General features: G+C 43.9%; 1 long non-coding RNA gene across 2 annotated transcripts; it reads right to left on the bottom strand.

Annotated features, from left to right (window-relative positions):
* Positions 1 to 346: 346 nt before the first annotated feature.
* LOC115340522 lies at positions 347 to 15,039 on the bottom strand. 2 transcript variants are annotated; one of them, XR_003923083.1, is made up of 4 exons: positions 14,136 to 15,039; positions 11,057 to 12,789; positions 7,308 to 7,519; positions 347 to 619 (listed from the first exon to the last, which is right to left on the bottom strand). It is a non-coding gene; the product is annotated as an uncharacterized LOC115340522 (long non-coding RNA). The 2 variants fall into 2 exon arrangements; XR_003923082.1 differs by lacking the exon at positions 7,308 to 7,519.
* Positions 15,040 to 15,085: the final 46 nt, after the last annotated feature.

Genomic DNA, 15,085 nt, shown 5'->3' with positions numbered 1-15,085 from the left:
AGGGCTGGAACTGGCATTTCCTCTTCACTTCACCCCGTTCAGACTTGCTCTGCCGAGCGTAACAGGATCAGCTCCTGTGGAGCAGGAGGGTCTCTGCACACAGCCATAGGCAGCAGCCCCTTACTGTCGTCCGGTGAGGCTGTAAAGACGGCTGGCTTCGCCCCCCTTCGCGCTTTCTGAACAGGCCAGTGAGGGAAAGCAGCTCAGATGAAACTGCTCCATCATAAAGCTCAATCCTCCTGGCTAATTGCACAGAAAAGGCATTCCCCTGCAGAAGCATACACGGAAAGGCAGCCTGCTCTTCCTGTAACATCTGTAAGATTTCATACGCTTGTACACCAAAATGCAATAAAATAAAAAATAGGCTTTATTGAAAAAATACAGCTATAAATCACAACATTCAAAATAGCACCGATGTCCCTACTTTACTATGGTCCTCCCCCTTACAATCTCTCTGGCTTGGACCGTAAGTGCTTTGGGACGAGGACCGTGGTACCTACACGTTCTCACAGTGCGTGATATGATCTGATGACACTTCTGATTCAATAACATGATTCAGTCTCATCATAGCATCACCCTAGGTGTCGTGTCGAGTCTCCCTGCTGTCAGAGATGATAGCCTAAGAAAGACAGGAGAGTAAATGGTATAAACCAGATTGTTATTGATAATAACAGAAACATGATCTCCTCAGCAAGATGATTATCTTTCTCCACAAAGGTTGCAGATAGCCTCCATGGTAAGCTTGATTTTGACCTGTCTCTCACCTTAGCTTTACCCCAGTTAAGCCAGACTTCTGCAGATCTCCCAGATGTCAACTCAGACACTGAATTTTACTTTGGAATAGATGATTTTTAAATTTTTTAATAGGTAATTCTTTTTTTATTTTGGAATAGCTGAGTTTTATTTTGGAAGTTACCTGGAGAAAGCGGCTGTTAGACCATTTGCAAAGCAAACTAGCTTTTATACTTCATTTGAAGAAACATTTAAATTTTATACTTTATTTGAAGAAGCATTTCTGGTTTTAACTTAATGGAAGCTCCCGACTGAGGTTTGGCGCTTTTCTTTGGAACAGGCTAGAGCTTTAAGCTGATTTTTAGGGTTTTTTAGCTGACATGAGATCATACATGCTTGCAGAACTTCAGTTCGGTCCAGTACCTTTCTCTAAATGCTGAGGGATTGGCTCAGAAACCAGAAGAAATCCTGGGATTTACAGCTGAGCTACCAGGTTTCATGGAGCTGAGCGCAGCTTTGGGCTCCTGCAGACCCAACGTGCCATGCATAGATTCCTACAGGAATTGGAAACTCCTCTGCAGCTCCTTCTCTTTAGCTCCTTCACCCTTTTTCTTCTCTTTACTGTGCAGAAAACGTTAAAAGAGAAAGGATGTCCTGCAAGGGGATGAAAGAAATAACTTTCTCCAGTGGTTTTCCAGGCCTTTCCAGATCTGCCTGTCTCCCAGCCTGTTGAGAAGCATAGGTGGTGGGATGATTGGCTGAGTTTCTTTATAGGAGGAACAAGTACAGAAGAGTCCTTCTCCTGTCGTCTTCTCTCGCACACAGCCTACCAGAACCCCACAAAACTCCTCAGCAGTACAAGAGCTGATCAGACACAACATCTAGAGATCATTACATGGATGACTCCCTCTCCCAGAGCCTCCTCCGAACTCCAGGGAGATGGCTAGCCTGTTTGCGGTCTGCTGACACCCACCTGCATTATCTGAGATGCCCTTGTGACAGGGCCATTCCCCCAAGAGAAGAGGAGCCCATGGACCAACAACCATTATCAAGCCTTGACTTTACATGGATGCTGTGAAGAAGCAGTTGGTGTTAGCCCTGCTGCCCCCCGCCTGGCAGCAGGAGATACCCCAAGCTTGGCAGAGAGAGGGAGGGAAGGAGAAGGGGCTGTTTTGATTTGGCCAGGAGGAGGGCAAATGTTTTCTCTCGTGGCTCCCAAGAGGAGGCAGCATCTTGGCAGAGGCAACCTGCCCACCAGGCCAGACAGTCCTCTTAAGATTCCTCTCAAAAGCTGTTCAAGCAAACAGTGGTCCCTTCATAAGCTCCATTCAGATGAATATACTTTATATGGGATTCTTCCCCCTTTTCTCCTCACAGTGAGATGAAACAGATGTCTTATCTGCTCCTAGCTCCTTGCCAGGCTCCAGCATGGAGTGTCTTTCAGCTTGTAGTACTGTCACCAAATTCCCATGCTGCATCAGTCGCCGCACTGACCAGCTTCCACTGGGTATCTTAATGTTACTGTCCAGTAACAGTACAGATACAGTAGTATCTGAAACCATCAGTAACAGTACCCACATGTATTTTGCTTAAGATAAAAGGGAAGATATCTTAAAAGATGACTAATAAAAGGGTGTCTGTTTAAAAACCATCATGTGAAAACTGACAGCTGCATTACTAACACCACCTAGAACCAGCTGGAAATAATTTAGCCAGAAAATGCTGATTTTTCCTGTATCTCTCATTCCTGTTTTGACAAACATTTACTGAACGAAGAGCAAGGTTTCAGGAATTTGTTGCTCTGCATAGGCTATTAAGATTCCTGGAGCACCTGGGCTCTCCGGGCTGCCCTGCAAGCTGGCTTTGTCCATGGCAGAGCTGACTGTCTGGGGCTGTCGTGTCTGTTCTCTCCACAGGATTTTTGAGAATGGGCCAGAACAGCTCAAAGTTTGAGTTTTCTCTTTCAGACCTGTAGAAGAACTTCTGTGTCTGAAAGTCTGTTAACTTTTCCCAAATACGTATGTGATCAAACAAGATATTAGCTCTGCTGGCAAACCTTACCTCTCCCCATAGCATCACTTTTACAACATGGCTACTATATGAAGGATGTCCTCTTTGTAGTTAGCTCTTACTGGGGAGATCATGGATGATTTAGCTTCTTCTCAACAGCTGGAGAAGAGGGTTGATCGACTGGAGGGTTAAGGAAACTGGCCTAGAAGTGCCCATGCACTGATCGCCAGAAAAGCTGACTACAGCCACTAGCTCACACAATCCCAGGCCACTGCCTGTGACCACAGGCTTCTTACGTTATCCCACTTCTGACTCCAGCTTGAGCAAAAGTGCGTTACTCAGAGAGCTAGTGACATGGAAAGAAAGTTTTCTTGTAATGTTCAGAAGTGAACCATCCCAGTATTGCTATTTGATGCCTGCGTGAAGTTTAATACTGGTTAGTTTAATTGAGAGGGTGTGGAATAGTTTAAAGCTGTGTTTACACTTGTTTCAGATTTGGAAAAGCAAATGTAGGGAAAAGAAGAAAACATGTAACTCTTCAGTTACAAAACAGCCTTCTTAAATGAAGAAATAAATAAGGGATCCTCACAAATGAATGCAAAACAACTGAGAAAAATAGATGTGTGCCTAATCAAAGCCCTGATTAGTTCAGCGGTGTCAGTGATGCATCAGCAACACCAATTCCTACAATTCTGCATGTCTCTTTCTAAAGGCCAAACTCTTAGAATCATTTGACAGAAGTATATTATTTAAATCTCTGATTCTTATACTTCATTTGTACACCAGGGAAAAGCTTGAGAGAGAAATACCGGGACACTGAAAGACAGATGAAACCTCTCCTTTTTAAATGTCACGATTCTAAAACACGATGCAAGGAAGGGGGTGCCACCACCTGTATGCATTCACTTCAGAGTCTAAAGCAGGGTTTGAAGCTCAGGCCCTCCAGAGTGCGTTCTGTCATCTGCTGCAAACATGGCATGAAAGAGGCAGAAAGTAAGATAACAAGACTTGTGCATTTGTTAAAAAGAAAAAAAAAAAAAGCTCAGTTCTCAAATGCCTGTATCTTTGCTGTGGCTCACAACACAGCAAGCCACGTAGACAGCAGTATCTCTGACACTGCTTCTGTGCATGTTAGGAGAGGCTGCTACAGTGCTGACACTATTTGTATCTTCCCATCATCACATTGTCTGTTGTCCACAATAGGTGCTTCATTGCTGGTATCAGGGGCAAGAATTGATTGCATGGGCCAAGCTGCCTGTGCTCAGTGTGAGATAGCTCAGAGGAGTGCACACCAACTCCCAGCCACTAATTAGCCACTAATCTCATGCACTAAGATTCCCACACACCATTCAGGCTTCCTTTGGTGACTTTTCAATTAGCATCATAACACCCCAAGCTTTGAATGCTTTGTGTATATTTATCTTTTCTTCCAATTGTTAGGGCCAGCAGACATAAATTAAACCAATTTAAAGAGTATCTGCATGTCTATTATTTAGCAGCTATTACCCTAAACTGACATAATCCTCTCCCAGCTGAGAGTCAGACACATTTATGTTAACCTGGGTATGACTTGTATTCTTTCACAGAAAATGCGAGAAGTAGGTGCTGCTACAAAACTGGAATTTACTTCTGCACATGCAGAAGTGTCTGCCCTTATTGCACAGATATGTCATGTCTAGAGGTAGATGACACAGGGCTGCTGAACACAGGAGGGCAAAACCAGCATGTCGATCCCAGCCTGAACAGGGGCTGTACGCGGTGAATGTTAAGGGAACTTTAGGAGAGGAGCAGGCATGTGGCATGGGGAGAAGAGCCTGCGAAGAACCCGTTGTGTTTGATTCCTCTTCTAGAATCAGAGACCAGGGCTGAGGAACCTGCTGCAGCCATCAGCATCACACAGGTAGCAGCATTCACCTGCAAACAGACTGAATTCAACCCTATAGGGCCTGATCAGCAGCTCACAAAATTAGAAAAATCATCAGTGGACTCCATCCACCACAGGATCAGGCCTTCTGAACAAGCAGTATAGTGCTTCAAAGGAGAAAATAACATTTGGGGCTTAGAGAGACCTAAAGCCAGAGGAGGCTGCAGACTTACTGGGAAAGTGACTGGTCAGTAAAGTGCAGGTCAAGCAGTTTCCTGGACACACAGGCAATGACTACACATTCATGTAACAAAAAATTCCAATTCCTTCACACTGCCACCAGTGATATGTTGGCTGATACAGGAAAGCCTACAGCCAGGTTGCCACTGGCTACTGCCTCAATGGTGTTAGAATTTTAACTACTGTATTGTCATATCAGGGCATCCAGCTCCCAATATGCCCAGCTCCATTCTCATTGCCACCAAACTGTACTCACCTGAGCCAAGAGCTGGTGCAATTCTCTGCATTAACAGGCAATCTCTGAGCAGAGGCACTTCAAAGCACCCTCAGGCTCAAAAGGTTCTCCTCATTATAGTGTGATTGGTTGTTTACACTGAGGTAATTGGTGTGTGTATAATTGGCCTTGTTTACACTGAAGATTTGCAGATATCCTTGGTCTCCCTTCCTTTTCCCTGCCCTGATGGAAGATCTGGAACCCAAAGGGAACAGCACAGATCAAGGCAAAATTCCCCCCTCCCCACCCCCCATCTTGCAAGGCAGAGTTTGGAGGGCCAAAGCATCGAATTTAACTCCAGGCATCTACTGTCTAAAGCTAACAGAATCTGAGCACTAGCCAGCTGTGAAGTCACTTCTAAAGCAAGAATGGAGATGCAGTGCAAAGGACAACTTGAATGATTGACATTCTTTGTAATACTGTCTAAAAAAACCAGGCACACCACCTTTTAGACATACATCTTTTGAAGAAAAGATGGCCATTTCACCTGTGACTTATAAAATGCCTTCTTGATCAGATAGCTGTACTCATCCATACACTTCTATGAATTCAGAAGCTTCACTGGGTCTACAGTGACGCTGATGCTGGCAGAAATTCACCACCACTCCAGCCACTGCAGGTGGCTGAAAGGTTCAAGAAACAGATGCTGTCAGAGCTGCCGGTGATGCCATGTCCCTCTAATGCCGAGAGACATCATGTGAGCCAGCCATGTGTGAGACTCCAGCAGAACTGGGCTGTGCAAATGCTGTAATTAATTCCCCATGCTTACACCTGGAAGGCTTTCACTCACCCCGAAAAGAAAAGACTGCTTTGCATGCACTTTCACAATCACTTTTAAGTTAAAGCTAAAATCAGGCTGCTGCCAAAAGAGGTGGGCCTGCCCTACAACTACCATCCCTTTCCTTTTATTGGCTCCAGCACTCCTGCAGTTTGGGAATGGAGTTTTAGGGGGTCAACCAGCCTACTTACCTGCCTGAAAACTAACCCTATTAAAAAAACCAAACCAAACCAGTTTTCAGGAAGATGAAAGAGCAAGGCTGCTGCTGTGACACAAGAGGGCAGAAATGCATGACCTAGGGTAAGAGAGAAAGCCCCTTTGGGCAGCCACATGCTCTTCTACTTGGCTAAGCCAACCAGTGGTGACTCCAATACATTTATCTGTTAGGAATCTCAACAAAATATGCTTTATTCAACTTCACTGTAAGAAGGAGGGTTGAAGCATACAGTTGTCCCCCCCTGCCTTACAAACAAGATCCCAGGAGAGCCAGGGTGACAGGACCTTCTGACATTCTCGTGTCCTGCTTTTTACTCAAGTTGCTGCCTGCTCCTTGCTGTGACCTTGGGGATACCATGGGAATCCCTGTTACGGATTACTTCCTGCTCCACTGTGTTGTGGTACCAAGCTCAGTGTCCACCACCTGCACTTCATAAGACTGAGAAAGATTTTATCAAGAGTTATAAAACTCTGGTGAGAATGAACTCCACTCCACCCAAGATAAGACCTGCCCCTCAAGCCAACTATGATACCACATCATGTTGTCTTGTGTAGATACTGATGTCAGCTTAGAGTTATCAGTGCAACATTTGCAATTCAACCTATGCTGCACATAGGCTGAACCAATTACCTCTGATAAAATGAGATAGACATTTGGGTTTAAAATCCTACATTTCAAATGCAGTTTGTCTATTTTGTGAGTGCAATTCACCCTGAATTGTCTTCCCCCTTCACCTTTGCTAGTAATTTAAACAAAAAAGGGGCAAAGCTAGACTGACAAAGGCGTCTTGCACTCTCTCAGGCACTGCCTGGGAGCCCACAGGAGGGCTGAAGGATTCTGCTAGGCAGCAGGTTTAATGAGCACTTAGGCATGATGATGTTTCAGGGGCTAAGAATCCACAAGGCAGTCAACACTCCAGCATGAGTTTGTCAAAACATGCAATCCCTGCCTGTGCAGTTTAAAAATAAATGTATTCTAAACTGGGGAACTCACTGGTATCACTGGGAATGCAAGAGTACTTTCAAGGAGTCAGGCTGCAGCATTCAGCAAACTACCTGTCTGCATCTGGCATCAGCCTGAGATTTGGGCAAGGGGTAATAAATTCCTGGCTCTGCACATATTCCCCACATAACCTTTGGCAAGTCTGTTGCTCAAAAACCTCACGTATAAAATGGAGAGGTGCTGCACCTACCTCCACGTCTGCCTTGTGCACCTCCTTTGAAAGCTTCACAGGTCAGGAACTGTCTCTGGCAGTTGGTGCCCACGCTGTGAGAGCTTGAGCAACTCCTCCGTGATACCAAATGTCTTTGCCTTGGGGCTAGGAGACTCCAGGGTGTCAGTTTGGCCTCCCTCTCACACAGGTTTCCTGAACCTTTGAATGTGTCCTCCTGCACCTAGTTTACTCTGGAATGACACAGCCCAAGCACATGATTTTGCCTCTCTCCCCAAGCACCTTAACCGTGGTATTGATTATGCAGAGGAGTGATTTATACCCCCAATGATGGTAAAGCAGGGTTTGCTTTCCCCTGAGAAGTCCTAGTACTCAGAGCAAAGTTTGTGGTGGAATAAGGAGCAACATACACATCTCGCCCCCACCCTTCCCCGCAGGGCTATTGCTCATGTGTGGGAGCTAGAGAAAAAAGCAGTACAGAAATGTAAATGTAAATCTGCCTGCTTTGCCCCTCACACCCAAACACTCCATATAAACAAACAGCCATCTCCAGGTACTGTTTTCAACTCAGAGACAAGCAAATACTCAGTATCTCTGTCCTGGAGCCACATAAAACTTCACTACAGAATGCTTTCACCTTGCTTATTCCTGAAGCTAAGATTTCCACTTACTTGGGAAAAGGCAAAAGAAACAAAATTGTAAGGGAAAAGCACAGACATAAATCTGTTTATTTTAAGAGATTTGCTTTCTGTACTGAAACAAACAAAGCAAAATCTGCAGTGCAACTCCTATTTACACACAGTGTCCAGGGCATGACACGGTAAGAAGTTTCTGCATCCTGAATGAATTGAGAAAACACGGATGTTTTGTCTGATCCTTCTCTTAAACAAAGGACTCAGAGAACCGAAGGTAAGGTTATAAAACAGCATATGTCACAGCCATGGAACCCAGCTAAATGATTAGGAAATACATAGCAACTCCAATCTGCATTAAAAAAAACAATTAAAAAAATTAATACTGGATTAGGCAGTGTAATAATGCACACAGGTAACAGAGATACTGCAAAAGAAAAATGAGGTGTAAAGGAACTTGGAACCAGCACATTAAAGTGACGCACTGAGAGCCCAATTCCTGGGTCTGGCTATCCCACAACACACGGGCAGAACGAGAGAGAGTAGTTACCACATCTCCCTGGGTGTCAGGGAAGTCCTTCCAACAGCAGAGGAATAGCAAAACCTACTCTCACAGCAGTCTGAGTAGAGATAAAGCAGGCTTGTAGGTGCATGCAGGGCATGTGCATTGTATAAACATGGTATCACTGAGATGGTGAACCTGATAGGACAGGCTGATGAAGCAGCTGCAGGGGATCTAGAACTGGGGTCTTCCCCAAGCCATGGACTAAATTATCTTGAAGGTCCTGAGCACTGAAGAACCAAACCCTGGCAGTAAGAAAGGCCAAAGATTATGTCAACAAGCTCTGATCCTCCACTGCCCAAAAAGCCTGATGGAGTAATATTATATACTGCCTTTATGTTTATGAATGAAACCAGTTGGAGTCTTCTGAAATACTCCATTTCAAAAGAGAATAACAACAAATAGTAGAAAGTGACACCGCTACACCTGTCTGTAAAGGTACTAAAAGCAGAGCTGACAAAGCTTAAACAGAAACACAGAGACACAGGGTCTAGTGACCTTTCCATAGAACAAGGCACTGCAGAGATCTCCTGGCTCCAACACTGGTTCCTTTTGTGCCACCAGACAATCCTCTTTATCCTCTGCCCTTCAAATAAAATAACATTTCCCTGCTCCTGAGGGCAGCCACATGGATAAATGAGCAACAGCCCAGGGGCTATCAACCCCACCTCTTATTCAGCAGATTCTGAAAGCAGCTTTTTCCATTTGCTGTGATTTCTTAAGTACCTTGCTATTTGATTATAGTATTGACCTATTTTGAGGGAAAACCGCATTGTTTTTAAGCAAACAGGATGATATGTCCACAGCTTTGTTTCCCAACTCCTGCTGCTCTGATTGGAAAGTATTTCTGTGGATTCTTTGGGCTGCATTTACTCTAGTTCTGAGTGTGGGAAAAGTAAACAAGCAATTGTTTATATGCTATCTTTCACCTTCTGCATGCTGGAACACTTACACCTATTTTAGGACAGACTGTTAGAGCAAAAAGAGACACATTCGTCATTGGTTTTAGAATCCTTATTATTGCAGTATAATATTTTAGACCTGTGGAGCTTCTACATTGTTTTAAATTCTCAACATGCTTATAACCAACGCAAAGACATTTGAAGCTCTTAGGTTTTCCACGTGTTGATCACATCCCTATCTCAAATTCCTTTAAAATGATGCTCTGTAAGTCATAATGGTTCAAGAACTGACTGATGATAGCTGGGAGCAGCAGCCTCAGTGGCAAACACAGACTTGGCCATTTCCACTCCCCACTGAGAACCCTTCAGTCCAGGGTTCCATGGAACTTAAAGAGGGTCAGCCCACCTCCCCCCAGGCACCCACTGCAGTGCCAGGAACAACTGTGGGCTCATTTTGTACAACTGAAGGAATTCTGTGTTATAAAGAAGGAAAAGAAAGAGGGAAGAGGAAAAGAAAGAGGGAAGAGGAAAAGAAAGAGGGAAGAGGAAAAGAAAGAGGGAAGAGGAAAAGAAAGAGGGAAGAGGAAAAGAAAGAGGGAAGAGGAAAAGAAAGAGGGAAGAGGAAAAGAAAGAGGGAAGAGGAAAAACTTTAATTTTGAGAAAAAGTTGGTTTTAAACTACTACTGGCAAGTAAAAAAAATGTTCTAGTAATTAAAGAAGAGAAGGATATATAGGTATTAGGACAATTTTCTTCTTGCATTCCCCAGGAACTGTTCACAACCTAAATAAACTAATAGCATTTTACCTTCATCCCAAAATAGTTCAAATTAGGATTACTCAAAATGTATCTATGAATTTGCAGTTTTGTTCTATGCTGATGCAAAGATCCCATTGATTAACACAGGAAGCTGGGCAAAGCTTCAGGAAGATGCACTCTTAACATTTTTTTCACAGGTCAGGTTATTTAGGTTCTCTAGCTCTGCCCCATAATGACATCACACAATGTTAATGTCAGCTTAATTAACGTATTTCCAGAGTCCCAGATCCCACATCACATTAAATTGTCTTTCAGAGATGCCTTCTTATTCTTTTTCACGCTACGGTTTTACACTAAAAGCAAAATTACCGTCATTAGGTGACCTAACTGTATTTTCCCAATGTTTCAAAATGCTTGAGTGAATCACTAAAAAACGCTATCAGGTAGATCAAAGCATCTGCAGAAAAGGTATCATTCTATATTAAATTCTGTTGAATTGGTTCCAAAACTGTGAGTAATCTTTATGAAATGGATTGGTACTTTAATGTCTGCTAATCAAGTATGAACCTAATATTCCAATCTATTGTCAGACTTTGCCACCTTCTTAGCTGTCTCAATGTCTCAATCTTGAAAGGATTTCCATGCTGTGAGCTATTTTCATCACTAAAAATGACTTCTCTTGTTTTAAGCTGAAACAACACTGTGTGCCGTACTGCCTAAGCTCAGCGTTGCAGATATATGGGGTAGTCATAACTTTGACATCTTTCAGAACCATGAATTCTACACTCATAATAAGCAAAACAAAAATAAAGCCCCTCCTTTTTTTCTTACATGTTTCCATACTGCTTTCATGAATCTAAAAGAAATGCAAATCAGCATTTCAAACAGAAAGTGCCATGCTCAGCTCCACACCTTACCCTGTGGCCAGGAAATACTTGATATTCCATGGTCCTCCACACTGCTGAACTGCTGCTGTTATACATGATGTGGAGGCACCTGAGAGCTTGAGGTTGCTAAAGGGCTTCCAGCAGACCTGTTTGGGGAGCACAAATTGCAGTTTCCAGGCAGCATGACAGAAATCCACGAGTACTTGCCATTAATCACAAAATCTTCTATTCTGATAGGACTTTTATAGTTTCATTGTGAAGCTTTAGAAGTAAACTGTTATCAGGATCTTGATTACTTAGAATTACTTTCTTAAAGTTAACAGTGCGGCGTAATTCATTCTTAGAGCATAAGAATGATCTGTTTGGGGTATAGGAGGGGTGCAGTGAAATCTTTTAAGCTTATTTTGATGTACATGACGGTTTCATTGAAGTCACTTGAGGATCAAGGTCTGCACAAATTCCAATAAATATAGTTTCATACAGAAGATGACTACAAAGGAAAGGCTATAGGGAGGATTACCGGTAAATGTTGCATATCACAAAATTAGTAGGTAGGTGGTTGTCTTTGAACTTACTGTGAGAGTACATTTTATATCAACAGTCATCAATGACATAGACAGACACAAATAAAAATATGTGGTAATTGTTGCCTACTGAAAACAGTTGTTTTCAAACATCTGCTCTCTCACTGAAGTGCTTTACAACATTGTTTTGACATAAATATCTCCCTAATATCTTTTATCTCATAGACTTCTTTTAATAGTTTTCTGAAAGATATTTTAAGCACTTAGTGCAATTAGTAAGCCTAGTTAAGCCTTATTTGTACACTCTATTTCCTTTACCCAGTGCTGGCAAGTCCAAACAACACTGACGCTAGCTGCTATGGAGTAAATAGTGTAAATGTGAGGTAAAGCTTTAGACAGTTGAATTCTACACTGAATCCTTACAATGCCACAAAAAACTATCAGCTGCTGCGCAAAATAAAGAAGCAAGCACAGTACAAAACCCAGCAGTTTACTATTTTAAATTTTTCCTGTACACACCAAAGGCAAGTCCTAGATTTTCAATAATGTACTGCATGATTATTTCACTTTTGCTCTACACAGCCTTTATTCCACAGGAAGCGAGACTGGTCTGGCCAGAAATAACATTAGCTGATTTTTCAATGACTAACAGATTAGTTTATAATAATCTTGTAGATCATGAAGAATGAGCATCAGGCTGGATTAGGTAGGACTTGTTTGACCTGCTCTGCCAGAAGTGGACTCCAACACTTTCAATTTGATTCTAGTCTGCAGTCTGAAGCAAAAGGCTCATCCAGAAAATGATGAGCCCTATGCCTACCTACCTAGTTAAAATAATTTTCAAGGTATATTCTTCCATCTAAGCAAGTCCCAGCTAAACAACAGCTGTCATCTCCAACAACCTCAAATCAAAGAGTTCATTTCTGCATTTCCACTTATATTCCTAACTTTGACCTTGGAACACCACGTAAGACGGCGAGCAGTAATTCAGTCTCCCGACTACCTCATTCTAAGAGAATCTCTCCTGAGAGCAGGCTGCTAAAGGCAGTTTTGTATTTGACCCAGTACTAGAACAACAAACTCCATTTCAGTTTGAGTTACAGTTTGGGTTTGGTCCAGGACTGCAGATGGCATCAAATGCAGTTTTCTTTCTTGTAAAATCACACATCAGCAGCGTTTCTACCTTGGGGAAGGTGGCATTTTCAAAAGTGCTCTTCACTGATCTTCCTCTCCTTCTTCCTATACATTTCATGCAGGAAAAAACAGGGTGGAAAAAACAACATCCAAATGTTTCTCATAATTGAAAAATTAAAAAAGAGAAAGAGGATACCCGAATTGGCGTTAATCCTATTGATGGTGCTCAAACAGGTAATCTTTTCAGGTCTCAAAGTTTCTTTCACCATAACAAATATTTGGAAAAGAAACCTTATCATTTCTGCAGTTAACAGGGGGGCTTCACTAACTTAAACTGTTACAGCATTCTAACACTATTTCTCCACAACAACTCACAGTATCTCACAGTAATGTGCCTGAGAGGCTCAACTTGTTTTAAGATTACATAGTAATTCTGTATGCAAAATGACTGCATTATTTGTAATGAATAAATTACTCTGTTTCTCTTCTGTGTTTTATGAAGCCTTATGGCTTCCTCAAAATGTATTATACAAAATAATTCATACACGTGTTGTTATGAATAACAGCCCACAAGTTCAATACCGGTATTTGTTATTCAAAATTCAGGCCACATTAGCAACTTCTGATTGGATTTACAGATTGTATAATAATGTTTCTTTCCTGTGACTAGTGAATGGAGAAAGAGAAAGTCTAACTAATATCTTGTGCTCAACCAAAGTATTTTTAATCTAGCTAAAGTATTTTTCTAATTCCGTTTAGTTAAAGTGACGGAAATCTTCATGGGGCTATGTTTAAATTGACTTAGAACTCATTTATACTGAATTAGCTTGATTTGGTTAGTTACTTTGAATACAGATAAGGCCCGAGACCCAGTCTTAGATATTTGTGCCTGATGGCGATGCCATAATACCAAAGACTTTACAGGGTCAAGTTTGATTTCAACTGCAGGAGTAGGTGAAAGAAGATCAGGCCCCAGATCGCAATACTACATGTTTTATATATGTATGTATATGTATATATTTGGTTATACAAATACATGTTTCTGTGAATATCCCTTCTACTACATTCCCCTGTCAGGTAAAAACAAAGGTAAAAAATAGAAAATGCCTTCACCTAAGACAGTATAAATTTGATGGTTTTGGCATCATTCAGCTAATTGTCTTGCAAAGATCATTAAGTAATACAATGGCCTACCCCACATAATGGTGCATTCTTTAAAAATACAGCACTATTTGTACAGCAGAGGTTATCAGCAGTCAAGTTGGGTGCCTAGTACAGGAAGGCATCTCCAGGAGGACAGGTGGTAGCAGGAAGAATTAGCAGGGTCCTGACCTGTCTCTGGTGGAGGAATGGGGACTGAGAACAGGAGAGAGCAGATGGAAGTCTCTCTGCTACCCTTCCACTCCCTCTTCTCAAACTGACTCAATGGGGGGAGAGGCCCTCTTCCTCACCTTCCCCATCTGGGGCAAAGCTGCTGCCCACACAGCCCGACCCTGTCCCTCGTAAGCCCACTTAGGTCTTCAGGCAAAGTACGCAGTAGGGTGTACCGGACTGACGGGTGACCGACAGATTGACGGCACGGCCCTCTCCATCCACTTCGCCCCTGCATAACAGAGCCCTCCTCAATAAACACCCCGTTCCAGCTTTCCCATTTTCTCTCCAGCTTTCCCCTGATGACAAAACAGACCCTTCAACCCCCCCAGCTCAACTGTTAGCTCTCAGACCCACGCAGTGGGTGTCACCTCCTGGCGCCACTTCATCCCTCTGCCGTGAGATGCCTTCTGCACCAAGACATTCACCAACGTCAAACCCAGCTAGTCCCGACCATGGGTAAGGTCAAATAAAAAAACCCAACAAAAAAACCCAAACTAAAAGTAAGAAAAAAACCAACCCTGAAACCCAACAAAAAAAACTACCTACGAAACTGTCCTGCGAAGGCCGACGCCTCCCTGGGCGCCATGCAACGACAGCCACGGGCCAGCGGCGGCCGGGGCATTTTGGGCACGGCTACCCCTTTCCGCCGCCGGCCCGGCGCACGAAGCAGGCAGACCGCGGCGCGGCCGGCTCGCCGAGGGGCAGGCTCGCCGAGGAGCTGCCCCGCCGGCCCGCCCCGCTCCGTCGCGCCCCGCCACACGCGAGGGGCCTCTCCTCAGCAGCCGGCCGGCCGGCCGCCCGCCGCCGCGCGAGGCACCGACGGCCCTGCGCCTCGCCTCACCGCCTCAGCGCGGCCGGCCGGCCCGCTCCGTCCGCGGCGGGGGAAGGGAGGGGTCGTTTGACGGCGGAGCTGCCCGCCGCCTCAGCGCCGGCTCCCCCTTCCTCCCTCCCTTCCCCTCGGCGGCGGCCCCCGCGGCTGCCTCCCGGCGCGGCGCGGGCGCGAGGTGCGTTACCTGGAGCTCGGCGG

This window comes from Aquila chrysaetos, chromosome 4 (genome assembly GCF_900496995.4).
Source record: "Aquila chrysaetos chrysaetos chromosome 4, bAquChr1.4, whole genome shotgun sequence".
Classification (NCBI taxonomy): Eukaryota; Metazoa; Chordata; class Aves; order Accipitriformes; family Accipitridae; genus Aquila; species Aquila chrysaetos.
This window is presented reverse-complemented; position numbering and strand designations above follow the sequence as displayed.